The 18847-nt window shown below is 38.8% G+C and overlaps 1 protein-coding gene across 4 annotated transcripts in view; it reads left to right on the plus strand.

Moving 5' to 3' along the window:
• The window catches only part of AFF4 (AF4/FMR2 family member 4), an 87182-nt gene that overhangs the window by 35964 nt on the left and 32371 nt on the right, over positions 1-18847 (plus strand). The gene's annotated exons all lie outside the window — the stretch shown is intronic.

Genomic DNA, 18847 nt, shown 5'->3' on the forward strand with positions numbered 1-18847 from the left:
AAAAAAAAATTAAAAAAAAAAAAAAAAAAAAAGGATCACTGTACTATCAGAGTAGCAGCAATAAATCTTAAAAAAAAAAAAAAAGGCTTTTCAGATAACAGTTCCAAGGTTATTTAAAATCAGCAGATTGATATTTTTTAAAAAGTTATACTTAACAGTATTAATTTATACTTACACAGATAATACAAAAATACATTCTCCTTGTGAAAGTTTGACCAGGACCCCTAATAATAGCCTTTTCCCAATTCTGTTCCCTTCATCCCAGCAGAAGGGGTACATCTTTCATATGTACCTTTGCAAGTCTTTTTTATATTCATGTACATAATATATATGTAATCATTACATGTAATCATTTTCTCATTTATTTCTACATAAATATGTTGTTCTGTATCTTTCATCAGTTAGCAATAGGTCTTGGGGACCTGTCCATGTTATTACATATGGAGGTATTTCATTTCTTTTAACTGCATCTGTGGTATTAACGTATCCTAGTTTATTTAGCCATTTCTCTGTGGTGTTTAAGCTGATAGCAAGTTTTCTTTTCTATAAATGTTTAATTGGTGTCTTTGTTCATGCCTTCTTTGTGCGTGTGATTTTCTTTAGGGTAAAAAGCAGAAAGTAGAATTGCTGAGTGTTGGTAGTATATATTTAATCTATACTCTTATAAATTCCTTCCATAGTTCTGTCACAGGATTTGTATGAGCCAGTACTCCCACTTGTATTACCTGTTGTTTCACACATGCACACCACCATTTGATGTTATTAAATAACCGTGTTTTGAGTGAAAATGGTATTCCATTTGCTTGATGGCTGGTGAGGTTCATCATCTTTACATATTTGTTATCTATTTGGTTTCTTTGTGGGTGAACTTGCTTATTCCCACTGTCCTTTGGGTTGCATTTTTTACCTATTGAGTTTTAGGTGGTCTTCCTTTTTTGTTTTGTGTTGTTTTGTTTGAATTCTGGATTCTAATAATTAATTATATATGCTGAAAATATATCTACCAGTTAGATTCTTGTGGTTTTTTTTTTTTTTTATGGCCTAAAGGTTTTAATTTTGATGAATAAAATATATCTTTCTCTTCCTTTACAGCTTTGTTTTTAATATCTTGTTAAAGAAGACTTTTCTTTCTCTAGGATCATGAACATACCCTCTTATTTTTCTTTTGATGTGGTTTTATTTTTTATGTTTATCTTTGTGAATGATGTCAGGTAGATTTAAAAACTTTCTGTCTATGTGTGCCTTATCACTCTTACTTTTTGAATCTTTATTTACATATGCAAAATGCACTGATGTTTAATGTGCAGTTTGAGTTTTTTTTGTGTGTTTGTTTTTTGAGATAGAGTCTTGCTCTGTTGCCCAGGCTGGAGTGAAGTGGTGCAATCTCAGCTCACTGCAACTTCCGCCTCCTGGGTTCTAGCAGTTCTCCTGTCTCAGCCTCCTGAGTAGTTGGGACTACAGGCACATGCCACCACACCTGGGTAAGTTTTGTGTTTTTAGTAGAGACGGTGTTTCACCATGTTGGCTAGGCTGGTCTCAAACTCCTGACCTCAGATGATCCACCTGCCTCTGCCTCCCAAAGTAGTGGGATTACAGGCGTGAGCCGCCATGCCCTACGTGTTTTCTAATATAATTATTGAAGCTAGTATTTTAACTCCAAGACCTGTTTTAGGTGTATCCTACAAATTTTAGTATGATTTGTTTTTATTATATTCAGTACAAAGGATTTTCAAATTTTCTGTGTGACCCCTTTGAATAGTGTGTTATTTAAAAGTATGTGGTTTTGTTTTCAAATATTTGAACATTTTTTAGATGGTGACTATTTCATGTGCACTAGACACAGCATGTTCTGTATATCTCAGATCAATTGGGATGAGAGTAGATAAGTCACCTGTATTTTTACTGACTTTCTCTCTACTTGTTCCATCAGTTACTGAAAGGAGTATTGACATCTATGTCTGTATTTGTGGATTTGTCTTCTTACCCCTTTCAGAAAGTTTTGTCCGTTCTTGATTCCTGTATTTTGAAGTATTTTCAGTGGGTATGTACAAATTTAAGATTGCTATGTCTTTCTGATTAAGTGATCCTTTTTTCATTATGAGATGTCCCTCTTTATCTCTGCTATGAATGTTTATTCTGAAGTCTACTTTGTCAGTTATTAATATAGCTACTCCAGCTTTGTTTTAATTTATTTTTAGCCTGGTTTACCAATTTTCATGCTTTTATTTTTGTCTTTTTTTGAGTTGGAGCCTTACCCTGTTGTCCAGGCTGGAGTGCAATGGCACAATCTCAGCTCACTGCAACCTCCACCTCCTAGGTTCAAGCTATTCTCCTGCCTCAGCCTACTGAGTAGCTGGGATTACAGGCATGCATCACCATGCCTGGCTAATTTTGTGTATCTTTAGTAGAGACGGGGTTTCACCATGTTGGCCAGGCTGGTCTTGAACTCCGGACCTCATGATTCACCCACCTTGGCCTCCAAAGTGTTGGAATTACAGGTGTGAGCCACTGCGCCCAACCCTCTTTTACTTTTAATCCATATCTTTATATACATATTATTTATATAACAGGTTTCTTATAGGCATCATATCACTCGGTCTTGCTTTTTTATCCACCCTGCCAGTCTCAGGTATTTAATCTTGGAGTGTTTAATTCATTTTCTTTTGATGTAATTATTAATATTTTTGGGTTTAAAATGCACACTTTTGCTAATTGCTTTCTGTTTGACCCATCAGTTCTTTCTTTGTTTCCTTTCTCAGGCTTCTTTAGTATTAAATAATTATTCTATATTCCATTTTATCTCTTTAATGTTTATACCTGTTTTATTTTTTTAGTTCTGAAATTAAAGCTTGAGTTTATCAGAAGACTTTGAACCTAAGTTCATTATTCTGCCTAGTACTTACTTTTTTTTTTTTTTTTTTGGAGACAAAGTCTGACTTTGTCACCCAGCCTGGAGTGCAGTGGTGTGTCCCAAGTTCAAGTGTTTCTCCTTCCTCAGGCTCCCCAGTAGCTGGGATTATAGGCATGTGCCACCACACCTGGGTAATTTTTATATTTTTCAGTAGGGATGAGGTTTCACCAGGTTAGCCAGGCTGGTCTCAAATTCCTGACCTCAGGTTATCCACCCACCTCGGCCTCCCAAACTGTTGGGATTACAGGCATGAGCCACCATGTGTGGCCATAATACCTACTTCTTTGGGGTAAGAGTTTTATGAAGACGTAACATATCTTAAATTCACCCATCTAAACTGTACAATTCACTGGTTGTTAGTATATTCACAGTTACACCACCAACACCACCATCATTTTAGGACATTTCTATAAACCTAGAAAGAAACCCTGTATCCTTTATTAGTCACTATTACATATCTTCCAAAGCGTCCTTCCCCAGTGCCTGACAGCCACTAATCTACCTTTTGTCTGTATAGATTTGCCTATTGGGGACATTTTATGTTAAGTGGAATCATATACTCTATGATCTTTTGTGACTGATTTCTTTGACTTAGCATGATGTTTTCAAGGTTCATCCCTGTTATAGCATGTGTCAGTACTTGCAGTACTCACAGACGAGTTTATTTCATTTTATGGATATGTCATATTTTATTTATCCATTAGTTAATGGATATTCTCCACTTTGGGGCTATTATGAATAATTTCTTGTTTTTTTTGAGACAGAGTCTCACTCTCTCACCAGGCTGGAGTGCAATGGCGTGATCTCGGCTCACCACAGCCTCTGTCTCCTGGGTTCAAGTGATTCTCCTGCCTCAGCCTCCCGAGTAGCTGGGACTATAGGCACATGCCACCACGCCCAGCTAATTTTTGTATTTTTAGTAGAGATGGGATTTCACCTTGTTGGGCAGTATGATCTCGATCCCTTGACCTGGTGATCCACACACCTCAGCCTCCCATAGTGCTGGGATTACAGGCCTGAGCCATTGCGCCCGGCCATGAATAATTTCAAGTAGAGGTGTTTTTGTGGACATATGTTTTCATGTCTCTTGGTTCTATACCAAGGAATGAAATTGCTGTGTCATTTGGTAAGTCTGTATTTAATCATTCAAGGAACTGCCAGATGATTTCCAAAGTAGCTGCTCTATTTTATGTTCCTGTTAGCAATGCATGAGTGCTCCAGTTTCATCTAGACATGTTATTATCTTTCTTATCTATGTTTTCATAGCCATTTTAGTGGATATGAAATGGTAGGTCATTGTAGTTTTGATTTGCATTTCCCTAATGGCTGATGAGGTTGAGCATCTTTTTATGTGCTTGTTGACCTTTGTATTTTTTTTTTTTTTTTGAGAGAGGGTATCACCCTGTTACCCAGACTGAAGTGTAGCTGTAGCTGTGCAGTCATGACTCACTGACTGTAGTCTTGAACTCCCGGGCTCAAGTGATCCTCCTTGTTCATCCTCCCAAGTAGGTGGGACTACAGGCGTTTACCATCATTCTTTTTTTTTTTTTTTTTTTTTTTTTTTTGCTGGGATAGGGTACAGACAGGGCCTTGCTGTGTTGATCAAGCTGTTTTTAACTCCTGGCCTTAAGCAATCCTGTCATTTCTGCCTCCCAAAGTGCTAGGATTTCAGATGTGAGCCATGGCAGCCAGCCTTTTATATAACTTAGAGAAATATGTCTTCAGAGCTTTACCTTTTTTAAGAAAATTTTTTTCCAGCTTTTATTTTCAAATTAGTGGGTACATATGCAGGTTTGTTACAGCAGTATATTGCATGATGCTGAGGTTTAGAATACAAATGAATATGTCACCCAGGTAGTGATTATAGTACTCACTAGGTAGTTTTTCAGCCCTTGCCTGCTCCATCACTCCCCTCTCTAATAGTCCTCTGTGTCATTCCCATCTTTATGTCCATGTGTATCCAATGTTTAGCTCCTACTTATACACGAGAACATGCAGTATTTGATTTTCTGTTTCTGTGTTAGTTTGCTTGTGGTAATGGCCTCCAGCTGTATCCATGTTGCCTCAAAGGACATTATTTTGTACTTTTTTATGGCTGCATAAGATTTCATGGTGTATATGTACCACATTTCCTTAATCTACATAGTGAAATCAATTTAAAAAAAATTTTTATCGTTATTTTTTTGGTTTATTTTGCTCATTTTAATTTAATTTTATTTTTTTGAGACAGAGTTTTGCTGTTGTTGCTCAGGCTGGAGTGAGATGGTATGATCTTGACTCACTGTAACCTCAATCTCCTGGGTTCAAGTAATTCCCCTGCCTCAGCCTCCTAAGTAGCTGGAATTACAGGCATGCGCCACCATGCCCAGCTAACTTTGTATTTTTAGTAGAGACAGGTTTCACCATCTTGGCCAGGCTGGTCTTGAACTCCTGACCTCAGATGATACTCCTGCCTCGGGCTCCCTAAGCTGGGATTACAGGCATGAGCTACTATGCCTGACCCCTTTATCGCTCGTTTTTAAATTTGATTGTCTTTATTGAATTATATTTATTTATATATATATATTTTTTTTGAAACAAGGTCTGTCTCTGTCACCCAGGCTGGAGTTTATTGGTGGGATCCTGGCTCACTACAGCCTAAACTTGCCAGATTCCAGCGATCCTCCCGTCTTGAGTACCACCATGCCTGGCAAATTTTTATATTTTTGGTAGAGATGAGGTTTCTCCATATTGTCCAGGCTGGTCTCGAACTTCTGCGCTCAAGGAGTCCACTCGCCTTGTCCTCTCAATGTGCTGGAATTACGGGAATGAGGCACTGTGCCTGGCCAAGAGTTTTTTATAAATTCTAGAAATCAATTTCTTATCAGATGCATGGTTTACAAAAATCTCCCATTCTTTGGTCTGTCTTTTTGCTTTCTTTATGGTATTCTTTGAAGCACAAAAGTTTTTTATTTTGAAGAAGTCCAATTTATCTAATTTTTGTTGTTGCTTGTGTTTTTGATGTCATAGTCAAGAAACCATTGCATAATGCAAAATAATAAAGATTTATACTTTTTTCTTTTTCTTTTCTTTTTTTTTTTTGAGACGGAATCTCATTCTGTCGCCAGGCTGAAGTGCAGCGGTACGATCTCAGCTCACTGCAACCTCTGCTGCCCGAGTTCAAGTGATTCTTCTGCCTCAGCCTCCTGAGTAGCTGGGACTACAGGCCTGCGCCATAACACCCAGCTAATTTTTTTAGTATTTTTAGTAGAGATGAGGTTTCACCATGTTGGCCAGGATGGTTTCGATCTCTTGACCTCGTGATCCACCCACCTCAGCTTCCCAAAGTGCTGGGAATACAGGTGTGAGCCACTGCACCTGGCCACCTGTTTTCTTTTAAGAGTTTCATAATTTTCTCTTACATTTAGGTCTTTCATCCATTTTGAGTTAATTTGTGTCTATGAGGTGTTAGGGTCCACATTCATTCTTTTGCATGTGCATATGCAGTTGTCTCTACAGCATTTGTTGAAAAGGTTATTCTTTTTTCAATGAATTGTCTTGGCATCCTTGTCGAAAATCAATTCACCATAGATGTGAGGGTGTTTCTAAACTTTCAACTATGTTTCATTGATCTATGTGTCTTTTCTTATGCTATTACCACACCATCTTGTCTACTGTAGCTTTTGTGGCAAGTTTTAAAATAGGAAAGTGTTGGCCGGGCGTGGTGGCTCACGTCTGTAATCCAAGCACTTTGGAGGCCAAGGTGGGTGGATCACCTGAGGTCGGGAGTTCAAGACCAGCCTGACCAACACAGTGAAACCCTGTCTTTTAAAAAAAAATAAATAAATAAAAATAAAAAAAATAAAAAAAAATAGGAAAGTGTGAGTCCTTTAGATATCAGTGCATGTGTGTGTGTGGTTGCTCTAGGGCTTGCAATTTAAATTTAAACATATTACAATTACTTTATAAGAGTACATCATTTCTTGGGGCCAAGGCAGTGGCTCACGCCTGTAATCCCAGCACTGTGGGAGGGCGAGGCGGGCGAATCACCTGAGGTCAGGGGTTTTGAGGCCAGCCTGACCAACATGGAGAAACCCCGTCTCTACTAAAAATACAAAATTAGCCAGGCATGGTGGTGCATGTCTGTAATCCCAGCTGCTTGGGAGGCTAAGGCAGGAGAGTTGCTTGAACCTGGGAGGCGAGGTTGCAGGAAGCCAAGATTGTGCTACTGCATTCCAGTCTGTGCAACAAGAGCGAAACTCTGTTTCAAAAAAAAAAAAAGAATACATCATTTCTCCTATAGCTTAATTGCTTTACAAGAGCTTAACTTTATTTCTCTCATCATTCCCTCTGTTGTTATATATGTAATTTATATATGTTAAAAACTTCATGGCATATTATTTTAAACATTTAAATAGTGAAATATCTTTTATATAACTTTATTGAAGATTGACATTTAATAAATGGCGTATATTTAAAATATACACTTTGATAAGTTTTGACATACATGCACAACTGGGAAACTGTCAACACAATCAAGATAATAAATATATTAGTCACTGCCAAAAGTTTCTATATGATCCTTATATAATGCTTTCTTCCCTCCATTCCTGATCACTCCCATCCCTAGGCAGCCAGTAATCTGACTTCTGTCAGTATAGATTAGTTTGTATTTTCAAGAATTTTGTATAAATGGAAGGATTCTATATGTACTGTCTCTTTTGTTCTGGCTTTCTTTCACTCAGCACTGTTATTTTGAGATTCATCCATATCACTGCATGTGTAGATCATTCTTTTTTATTACTAAAGTAATATTTAATTATATGGCATCACAGTTTACCTAATTACCTATTAATGGACATTTGGATTGCTTCTAGTTTTTGGCTATTAAAAATAAAGCTGATGTGAATATTTGTGTATAAATCTTTGTATGAATGTATACTTTTCTTTTTTTAAGACAAGGTCTCACTCTGTTGTCCAAGCTAGAGTGCAGTGGCATGATCATGGCTCACTACAGTCACGAACTCCCAGGTTCAAGCAATCTCTCAGCTCAGCCTCCCAAGTAGCTGGGACTACAGGTGCATGCCACTATGTCTGGCTAATTTTGTATTTTTTTTTGTAGAGACAAAGTTTTGCCACATTGCCCAGGCTGGTCTTGAACTCCTGGTCTCAAGCAATCCTCCTGCCTTGGCCTCTCAAATTGCTGAGATTCAGGCATGAGCCACTATGCCTGGCATACTTTTATTTCTTTTTGATAAATACCTGTTAGTGGGGTGGTTAGGTATATGGTAGGTGTCTATAGCTCACACCTATATCCTAGCACTTTGAGAGGTTGAGGCAGGAAGATCGCTTGAGTCCAGGAGTTTGAGACCAGTGTAGGCAACATAATGACACTCTGTCTCCACAAAAAAATTAAAAATAAAAAATTACCCAGGCATGGTGGCACAGGCCTGTAGTTTTAGATACTCAGGAGGCTAAGGTGGGAGGATTGCTTGAGCACAGGTGGCTGAGGCTGCAGTGAGCAGAGATCATGCCACTACTCTCCAGCCTGGGTGACAGAGTGAGACCCTGTCTGGGGATGGGGGTAATTTAACTTCTAACAACTCTCATACTGTTTTCCAAAGTGGTTGAACCGTTTTATATTCTTGCCAGCGGTATATGAGAGTTCCAATTATTCCATGTCCTTAATAACACTTGATATGGTCATTCTTTTAAATTTTTAGCCTTCTAGCGGTATTATAGTGGTACCTCATTGTGATTTCAGTTTACATTTCACTAGAGACAGATTATCTTGAGCATCTTTTCATGTACTTACTTGCCATTTGTTTATCTTCTTTGGTGCAGTGTCTTAATATTTTGCCCATTTTGAAATGGGCAAAGATTCTTACTGCCATTATCACATATGTGATTTGGAAATTTGTTTGCTTGCTTTGTGGACTAACTTTTCATTCTCTTAATAGTGTCTCTCTAAGAACACATGTTAATTTTTATAAAGTCTACTTCTTCAGTGTTTTCTTTTACAGGTCATGTTTTTGGTGTCTTAAGAAGTCTTTGCCTGGTCGGGCGAGGTGGCTCTCGCCTGTAATCCTAGCACTTTGGGAGGCCGAGGTGGGTAGATCACTTGAGGCCAGGAGTGTGAGACTAGCCTGGCCAACCAGGCAAGACCCCACTTCTACAAAAAATATAAAAATCAGCCAGGCATGGTGGCCTGGCCTATAGTCCCAGCTACTCGGGGGATCACTTGAGCTTGGGAGGTTGAGGCTGCAGTGAGCCATGATTATGCCACTTGCACTCCGGCCTAGGTGACAGAGTGAGACCTTGTCTCAAAAAAAAAAAAAAAAAAAAATTGCCAGCTGGGTGCAGTGGCTCACACCTATAATCCCAGAACTTTGGGAGGCTGAGATGAGTGGATCACTTGAGGTCAGGAGTTCCAAACCAGCATCAGCAACATGGAGAAACTCCGACTCTACTAAAAATACGAAATTAGCTAGGCATGGTAGCAAGCACCTATAATCCTAGCTACTCAGGAGGCTGAGGCAGGAGAATCGCATGAACCCAGGAGGCGAAGGTTGCAGTGAGCCAAGAATGTACCAGTGCACTCCAGCCTGGGCCACAGAGCAAGACTTCCTCTCAAAAAAAAAAAAAAGAAGAAGAAAATTTTTTTGCCCAAACCAAAACTTCTTACATTATTTCCTAGACTTCTTTTTTTTTTTTTTATTTAAATAAGAGACAGGGTCTTGCTATGTTGCCCTGGCTAGTATCGAACTTGTGGGCTCAGGTGATCCACCTCCTCTGCCTCCTGCATAGTTGGGACTCTGCTCTCAGTTATCCTAGACTTTTTTTTTTTTTTTGAAAGAGAGTCTCACTCTGTCATTCAGGCTGGAATATAGTAGTGTGTAATCTTGGCTCACTACAACACCTGCCCCTTGGGCTCAAGCAATTCTTATGTCTTGGCGTCTGGAATAGCTGGAATTACAAGTGCGTGCCACCACACCTGGCTAATTTTTGTATTTTTAGTAGAGACGGGGTTTTGCCATGTTGCCCAGGCTGGTCTTGAACTCCTTAGCTCAAAGTGATCTGCCTGCCTTGGCCTCCCAAAGTGTCAAAATTATAGGCATGAGCCACTGTGCCCAGCCTTTCCTAGACTTTTTTACAGTTTTAGGTTTTATGTTTGGATCTATGATTTATCTTAAGCTAATTTTTCTATATTGTGACAATATATGAAATGAAGTTTTATCCTCTTGTATGTGCATATACAATTAGCGTATTTATTTAAAAGCCTTCTCTCTCCATTGAATTGTCTTTGCAGTTGTAGTTGATACTAAATGTGGTGCATTTCTAACTTTGTTATGTTTTATTAACCTGTTTGTCTCTCATGGTGCCAATATCAGCCTGTCTAGATGATTTGACTTCAGGATTACTGTAAAGTTACTGCAATGTAAATCCTCAAATTATATTAATATTTTTCAAAGTAGATTTGACTTTTCTAGGCCCCTTGCATTTTCATAAGAATTTTAGGCCAGGCATAGTGGCTCATACCTGTAATCCCAGCAATTTGGGAGGCCGAGGCGGGTGGATCACCTAAGGAGGAGTTTGAGTCCAGCCTGGCCACCGTGTTGAAATCCCATCGCTACTAAAAATACAAAATTAGTTAGGCATGGGATGTGGTGGTACATACCTGTAATTCCAGCTACTCAGGAGGCCAAGTCAGGAGAATCACTTGAACCTGGGAGACAGAGGTTGCAGTCAGCCAAGATAAGGGCCACTGTACCTCTAGTCTGGGTGACAGAGCAAGACTGTGCCAAAAAAAAAAAAAGAACACTATATCAATTTCAACATAAAAGCCTTGTGGGATTTTGACAGGGGTTGCGTTAGATCTATACATCAATTTGGGGAGAATTGACGTCTTAGTAATATTGAGTATATTGAGTTTTCTGACCCATGAGTCCTTATTTAGCTCTATTTTGGTCTAATTTAATTTCTTTCAGTATTGTTTTATAGTTTTCATTACATAGATTTTGTACATCTTTTGTCAGAGTTAATCTTTTTTTTTTTTTTTTGGGATGGGGGCAGAGTCGCACTATGTCATCCAAGCTAGAGTACAGTGGTGCTGACTGCAAGCTCCGCCTCCTGTGTTCAAGCAATTCTTCTGCCTCAGCCTCTCAAGTAACTGGGACCACAGGCGCCCACCATGATGCTTGGCTAATTTTTGTATTTTTAGTAGAGACAAGGTTTTTACCATATTGGCCAGGATAGTCTCAAACTCCTGGCCTCAAGCGTTCTGCCTGCCTCAGCCTCCCAAAGTGCTGGGATTACAGGCATGAGCCACTGTACCCAGCCCTGTTTGATTTTTTTAATGGTATTATAATGGACTTTTATAAAAATTTTAGTATCTGATTTTTCCTTGCTAGTTTATAGAAATACGTTTCATGGGCTATATGTTTTGGCCCATGCCTGTAATCGCAGCACTTTGGGAGGCTGGGGAGGGTGGATCACCTTGGGTCAGGAGTTTGACACCAGCCTGGCCAACATGGTGAAACCCCATTTCTACTAAAAAATACAAAAATTAGCCTTGTGTGGTGGCACATGTCTGTAATCCCAGCTGCTTGGGAGGCTGAGGTAAGAAAATTGTTTGAACCCAGGGAGGCAAAGGTTTCAGTAAGTCTAGATCGTGCCACTGCACTCCAACCTGGGCAACAATGTGAGTCTCTGTCTTGAAAAAAAAAAGATATGCCTTTTTTGTATAATTTTATGTTTTATCTTGCAATTTTGCTAAATTTACTTAATTTTAATAGCACTTTTGTAGATACCATAGATTTCCTACTTAGTCATTTCACCTGTGAATAAAGATTTTACAGTGTTTGTTTCAAATGGATGCCTTATTTTATATTCTTGCTTTATTGCACTGGCTAGAATCTCTAGTATGATGTTGACTGCCAGTAGTGAATTAGACATTCTTGTCTTATTTTTTATCATAGAGGAGAAAGTATTCAGTCTTTCACCATTAAGTGTGATGTTAACTGTGGGCTTTTTATAGATGTCATTTATTACACTGAGAAAGTTCTTCTCTTCCTCTTTGCCTAAGAGTTCTCATTAGGAATGATTTTTGAATTTTGTTGAATACTTTTTAAATCTGTTGGAATGATCATCAGATTTTCCTGTTTGGTTTGTATTAATATGTTGAATACATTGGTTAAATTTTAAATGTTAAATCAATATCACATTCCTGGTATAAACTCTGCTTGGTCATCATGTATTTTTTATAGTGTTGAATTTGATTTTAAAATTTTTTTCTAAATTTTGCATCTGTTTCATGAGCTATCTTAGTCTGTATTATTCTCTTTTTATATCTGCAACCATAATAGGTCTGTTGTCTGATGTACACAGCAAGTCAATAACAGAGACACTGGGTTGCTGCAGAGAAAGAGTTTAATTATAGGGCCTACAAACAAAGATGGGAGGAAACAGCAAATCTGTCTTCCCAAGGAGTTGAGACCATGGCTTTTAAGGATTTTGGAGTGGGCTGAAGGATTAAGATCATTGTTGGTCAAAGAATGCTGGGTGAAATCATGAGACAGGTAGATGTATCTTTACATCTTTGTGTGATCTTTAAACTGGTTGGCTTCAGCTGTTCTGTGCTTAAGCAACTCTTTTGATTAAAAAAAAATAAATTTGTGGAAATGGGGATCCCACAATGTTGCCCAGGCTGGTCTCAAACTCCTGGCCCAAAGCGATCCTCCTGCCTAGGCCTCACAAAGCACTGGGATGATAGGCATGAGCCACTGAGACTGTCCTGCTTAAGTGATTCTTTTTTTTTTTTTTTTTTTTTTAAAGACCGCAGCTTACTCCGTTACCCAGGCTAGAGTGCAGTGGCACAATATGAACTTACTGCAACTTATGCTTCTCAAGCTCAAGTGATTCTCCCTGCCTCAGCCTCCCAAGTAGCTGAAAGTACAGGCCCTGCTACCATGCCCAGCTAATTTTTGGTTTTCACCATGTTGCCCAGGCTGTTCCCAAACTTGTGATCCTCCTGCCTTGGCCTCCCAAAGTGCTGGGGTTACAGATGTGAACCACCACACCTGGCCGTAAGCAATTCTTAAACAAAAGCCTAAGTTTCTAATGTCAGAAATTCTATCTGTAGCAACAATGGGAATGCCAGTGGTCAACTTTCAGTGGTTACAGAGAAATGGATCAAAGTACAGTATAATTAATGCTTAATTATAACTATATTTCTTTCCAGAATTCTGTTTAATCCTGTGAGGATCGTTTCATATCCTTGCCTTGTTTTGGCATCTGAGTAATGATAGCCTTACAGAATGGATTGGGAAATAATTGCTTTCTCTTCCATTTTCTGCAATAATTTGTATAGAATTGGTAGTTTTTTCTTTAAGTATTTGTTAGAATTCACCTCTGGATATAAGCTTTCTTTGTAAGATGGATTTTAAGCAAAAATTAGACTTCTTTGGTGGCTGTAGGGCTACTCATGTTTTTCTCCTTGAATGATCTTTGGTTGTTTTTATCTTTCAAGGAACTTGTCCATTTTATTTATGAATTGCCAAAGTTAACAAATTGCTATAAGTTTTTTTTATAATATTACCTTATACATTTAACATATGTTGTTGCCGGGCGCGGTGGCTCACGCCTGTAATCCCAGCACTTTGGGAGGCCGAGGCGGGTGGATCAGCTGGGCACAGTGGCGCGTGCCTGTAATCCCAGCTACTCAGGAGGCTGAGGCAGGAGAATTGCCTGAACCCAGGAGGCGGAGGTTGCAGTGAGCCAAGATCGCGCCATTGCACTCCAGCCTGGGTAACAAGAGCGAAACTCTGTCTCAAAAAAAAAAAAAACAAAAAACATATGTTGTTATGATAGCACTTCTTTTATTTCCTATTCTGGTAAATTGTTTTCTTGTCTTTTTTTTGATTGCCCTCACTAGAGATTGTCCATTTTATTGAGAGCTGCATTTTGGAATCTTCTCTGTTTTGTTTTTTATTGTACTGATTTCTATCCTGATCTTTTACTTTTCTGTTTTCTTTTGGCTTAATTTGTTCTTTTTTTTTTTAAATGGTGTCTCACTGTGTTGCTCAGGCTAGAGTGCAGTGGCACAGTCTTGGCTCATTGCAACCTCCACCTCCCAGGTTCAAGCATTTTTAGTCAGTTTAAAATACCTTTTGAGGGCCGGGTGCGGTGGTTCACACCTGTTAATCCCAGCACTTTGGGAGGCCCAGGTGGGTGGATAACCTGAGGTCAGGAGTTCAAGATCAGCCTGGCCAACATGGTGGATCCCCATCTCTGCTAAAAGTACAAAAATTAGCTGGTGGGGGAGGGTGGTGGCACAGCTACTTGAGAGGCTGAGGCACAAGAATCACTTGAATCTGGAAGGTGGAGGTTGCAGTGAACTGAGATGGAGCCATTGTGCTCTGGCCTGGGCAACCTCAAAACAAGAAAAAAACACCTTTTGATTTTGTGTTTTCTTTCTATTTTTTTTTTTCCAGATGGAGTTTCACTCTTGTCCCCAGGCTAGAGTGCAGTGGCTTGATCTCAGCTCACTGCAATCTCTGCCTCCTGGATTCAAGTGATTCTCCTGCCTCCGCCTCTCTAGTAGCTGGATTACAGGGGTACACTACCACATCCGGCTAGTTTTTGTATTTTTAGTACAGAGGGGGTTTCGTGATGTTGGCCAGGCTGGTCTGGAGCTCTTGACCTGAAGTGATCTGCCCGCCTTAGCCTCCCTAAGTGCTGGGATTACAGGCATAAGCTACCATGCCCTGCCTGATTTCTTGTTTTTTGGATTATTTCTAATTGTGTTTGTTCCCAAATATTTGGATATTTTCTACATATTTTGTGTTATTGATTTGTGATTTAATTCCATTATGGTAATGGATCATACGTTATATGAGATGACTCTTTTTACATTTATTGAGACTTATTTTATATCCCAGATTATTGTCTTTTTTGGCTAATGTTTTGTGTACACTCTAAAAGAATATGTATTCCAGCCAGTGTGGTGGCCCATGTTTGTAATCCCAACGCTTGGCTGAGGTGGGAGGATTCCTGGAGGCCAGGAGTTTAAGACCAACCTAGGTAATATAGCAAAACCTCATCTCTACAAAAAAATTTAAAAAATCAGCAGGGCACGGTGGCAGGCACCTGTAGTTCCTTTTACTCAGGAGGCTGAAACAAGAGGATTGCCTGAGCACAAGAGATCAGCGCTACAGTGAGCCATGATCATGCCACCATACTCCAGCCTGGATGACAGAGAAAGACCCTGTCTCAAAAAGAAGAAAAGAAAAGAATGCTTATTTTGCTGTTGTTGAGTGGAGTATCCTGTTAGGTTAAGTTGGCTTATAGGGTATAATCTTTTATATTCTTACTCATTTTAATTCTATCAGTTATCTATTATTGAGAGTTAATCTTCAACTATAGTTCGAATTTGTATGTATGTTCTTGCTTTGTTTCTTCATGCCCTCTCAAAATCTGTTTTTAGGTACATAAACACTAAGGATTGTTACCTCTTAATGAATTGAGCCTTTATTATTATGAAATGACCCCTTTTAAACCTGATAATATTCTTTGCTGTAAAAGTTACTTTCATATTAACATGACCAGCTCCAGCTTTCTTTTATTTAATGTTAGTATGGTATACTTTTTTCCAACCTTTTGCTTTTAACCTATTTATGTTCTTATATTTAAAATGCATTTCTTGTAGGTAGTATATTATTTTGTTGTGCTTTTTAAATATAATCTGACACTCTGCTCTTTAATCAGGGTGTTCAGACCACTTACATTTAATGTGATTATTGATATAGTTGGGCTTAAATCTACTATCTTGCATTTTGATTTCTGTTTGTCTCATCAGGTTTTTTTTTTTAACAGCCTCTATCTTCAAGTGATTTTATACCATCCTTTTCTACTGTATAAGACCCTATTATCATTATACTTGCATTTCTCCCCTCCTAGAATCTGTATTATCTGTATTATTCTTGTTTATGTTTTACTCCCACGTAAGGCATAAATGGCATGATGTTACTATTTTTTATTTAAACTATCTATTTAATCTTTTAGGCTGGCTGCAATGGTTCACACCTATAATCCCAGCCTTTGGGAATCCAAGGAAGGTGGATCACTTGAGTCTAGGAGTTTGAGACCAGCCTCAGCAACATACTGAGATGCTATCTCTACAAAAAAATAAAAAAATTATCTGAGTGTGGTGGTACGTACCTATGGTCCCAGCTGCTCAGGAGGCTGACATGGAAAGATAGCTCAAGCCCTGGAAATCTTGGCTGCAGTGAGCCGTGATCACACCACTGCACTCCAGTCTGGGTGGCAGTGAGACCCTGTCTCAAAACAATCAAATAAACACACTATTATCTCTTCTTTCTTTCTTTCTTTTTTTTTTTTTTGAGACAAAGTCTTGCTCTGTCACCTAGGCTGGAGTGCAGTGGTGCAATCTTGGCTCACTGCAGCCTCTGCCTCCCCAGTTCAAGCAATTCTTCTGTCTCAGCCTGCGGAGTAGCTGGGATTACAGCGACTGCCACCCTGCCCGGCTAAATTTTTTTTTTTTTTTTTTTTTGTATTTTTAGCAGTGGTGGGGTTTCTCCATGTTTGCCAAGCTGTTCTCAAACTCCTGACCTCAGGTGGTCCACCTGTCTCTGCCTCCCAAAGTGCTGGGATTACAGGCGTGAGCCACCGTGCCTGGCCCATTTTACTTCTGTCTGGAAGACTTTTTAAAATATTTCTTTGAATACTTTAAATAAATCTTTATTTTACTTTTCCATTTTTTAAAATTTTTTTATTTTTTAAAGTGTTTTTGTTGGCTATAGAATTGTAGGTTGAGGATCTTACCCCACTGTCTGCCAACTTACATTGTTTCTGATATGTACTTTGATGTCATTTTTTTCTTTCTTTATATGCAAAGTGTCCTTTTTTGGGGGGATTGGGGGTGTGCTGCCTTTAAATTTTTAATCATTGCTTTTAATCTGTTCAGTTATGATATGTCCCGGTATAGTTCTCTTTATCTTTCTTGTGTTTGGGGTTTGTTCAGCTTCTTGAAACTTTGATCTTAACAGTTTCCATCAAATTTGGGTAACTTGCTATAATTACTCAAAAAACTTTTTTTATCCTCTCCTTCCCTTTTTTTATTCTCTCCTTCCCTTTTTTTTTCTTCAAGGACTCCAATTACATATATATTAGGCCCCTCAAAGTTGTCCCAGAGTTTACCAATGCTATGTTCTTTTTCTTTCTTTTTTTTGTGTGGGAGTCACCTATTTTATTGCCCCATTTTGGATGGTTTGTATTGCTGTGTCTTCAGGTTTACTAATCTGTTGTTCTGCGATGTCTAATCTACCGTTAGACATTTAATATGTATTTTATGTTAGACATGTTTTTATCTATGCAAATTTGATAATGCTTATATATTTATTAAACAGATACTTATTAACTTTTTACTGTGTTCCTGGCATTAGATTTGACAATTTGTTCTTTATTAACAAAGATTTTTAGTAGAAAAATAAGGGTAAAAGACTAATTGTATACTAGGCTCAAAAGATCAGAGTAAGTGTCTTTAGAAGCATTTTTTTTTTTAAAGCACCCCGATTGCCCACAGGCCCAGGGCCAGGCCACGTGGGGCTGCACCAGGGCTAGAAAAAATTACTGTAAAAAGGAACAGAGAATGTGGTACCAAGAACTGTGTGGTGATGTCAGAGGAGTGTTTTTATAAGATGAAGATATTTTGTTATATGCTGATGGTTTAGTAGAAAGGGAAAAACAAATGATCCATGGGAAAAAGAGCAGGTAACCTTTGGAAATCTTCACAAGAGTAGTTGAAATTCACTGCCCAAGTAGAGCAGAGTAGCTTTAGACTAGAGCACCACTACTTCACTGGCACCAGAGGCAATCAGAATATGTGTATAGTTGGGGATAGCTTAAAGAATATTAAAGATTTTGATTGCCTTTGCACTTTTTCACCATATGTTTGGAACAACCTCCAGCAGTGTTCCTGACACTGGAGATAGAATACTGTACAATTTAAATGTTTTTGGTTTAACTACGGTGGGTATTTAAAAAACATAGGAAAATGCTGTGCCAATGCCTAGAATAGTTCTGGCATGAAGTAGCTTTTCAATGAATGTTTGTTAACTGAGTTTGGGTATATATACTCAGGTAATAGTGTTTAGATTTTGGTGTTTGTGGGACACCTCAGTTAGCTGCTGACTGATTGTTGCTTAGGCTTATGTCATTCTCCGAATTTCAGTGGGTACAACTTCATGTATAATATACCTAAAAGCTCCATGTGATACTTGTCCAGTGAGAGGACAGAGAAGGGAGAAAGTTGTTATACCTAGGGAATTTGGGGTTAGCATCCTACAGGAGGTGACACTGTTCTTTACCTAGACCTGCTTTACCTAGGTTCTTCACAAATGTTTATCTTACCATCTTCTCCTCCCCATCTCCTTCCCTCTTTTCCTTCCTATTCCATATGCCACTATTGATATAGGGGCTGCTTTAGCAGGAACTATAAAAAGGAACCCAGGACAAGGCAATAGTAATGGTACAAGTGCAGCTGATGCACAGTTGTACTGTTGCAGCAATGCAGAAATGTCTGGAACTGTGGAAAATCTTCAACTCAGCTATAAAATCATGCTCTGTACAATATGTTCTGTAATGAAATGAGGAGTGAATCTGAATATTTTTTATACTAACATAGAAGTTATTTCATCATGTCAGTTATTCCACTTAAAAGTGAGTTAGACACCTCTCTCTTTTTATCTCTCTCTCTGTCCCTCTCTCACTCATACATGCACACACATACACACCACCACCAAATATGCCATATGTGTCTTTTTGTAATGTATTTTTAAAAAATTAGGCCGGGCGCGGTGGCTCAAGCCTGTAATCCCAGCACTTTGGGAGGCCGAGGCGGGTGGATCACGAGGTCAAGAGATCAAGACCATCCTGGTC

The sequence above is a fragment of the Sapajus apella genome, unplaced genomic scaffold (genome assembly GCF_009761245.1).
Source record: "Sapajus apella isolate SASKATOON/1434 unplaced genomic scaffold, GSC_monkey_1.0 scaffold1, whole genome shotgun sequence".
NCBI lineage: Eukaryota > Metazoa > Chordata > Mammalia > Primates > Cebidae > Sapajus > Sapajus apella.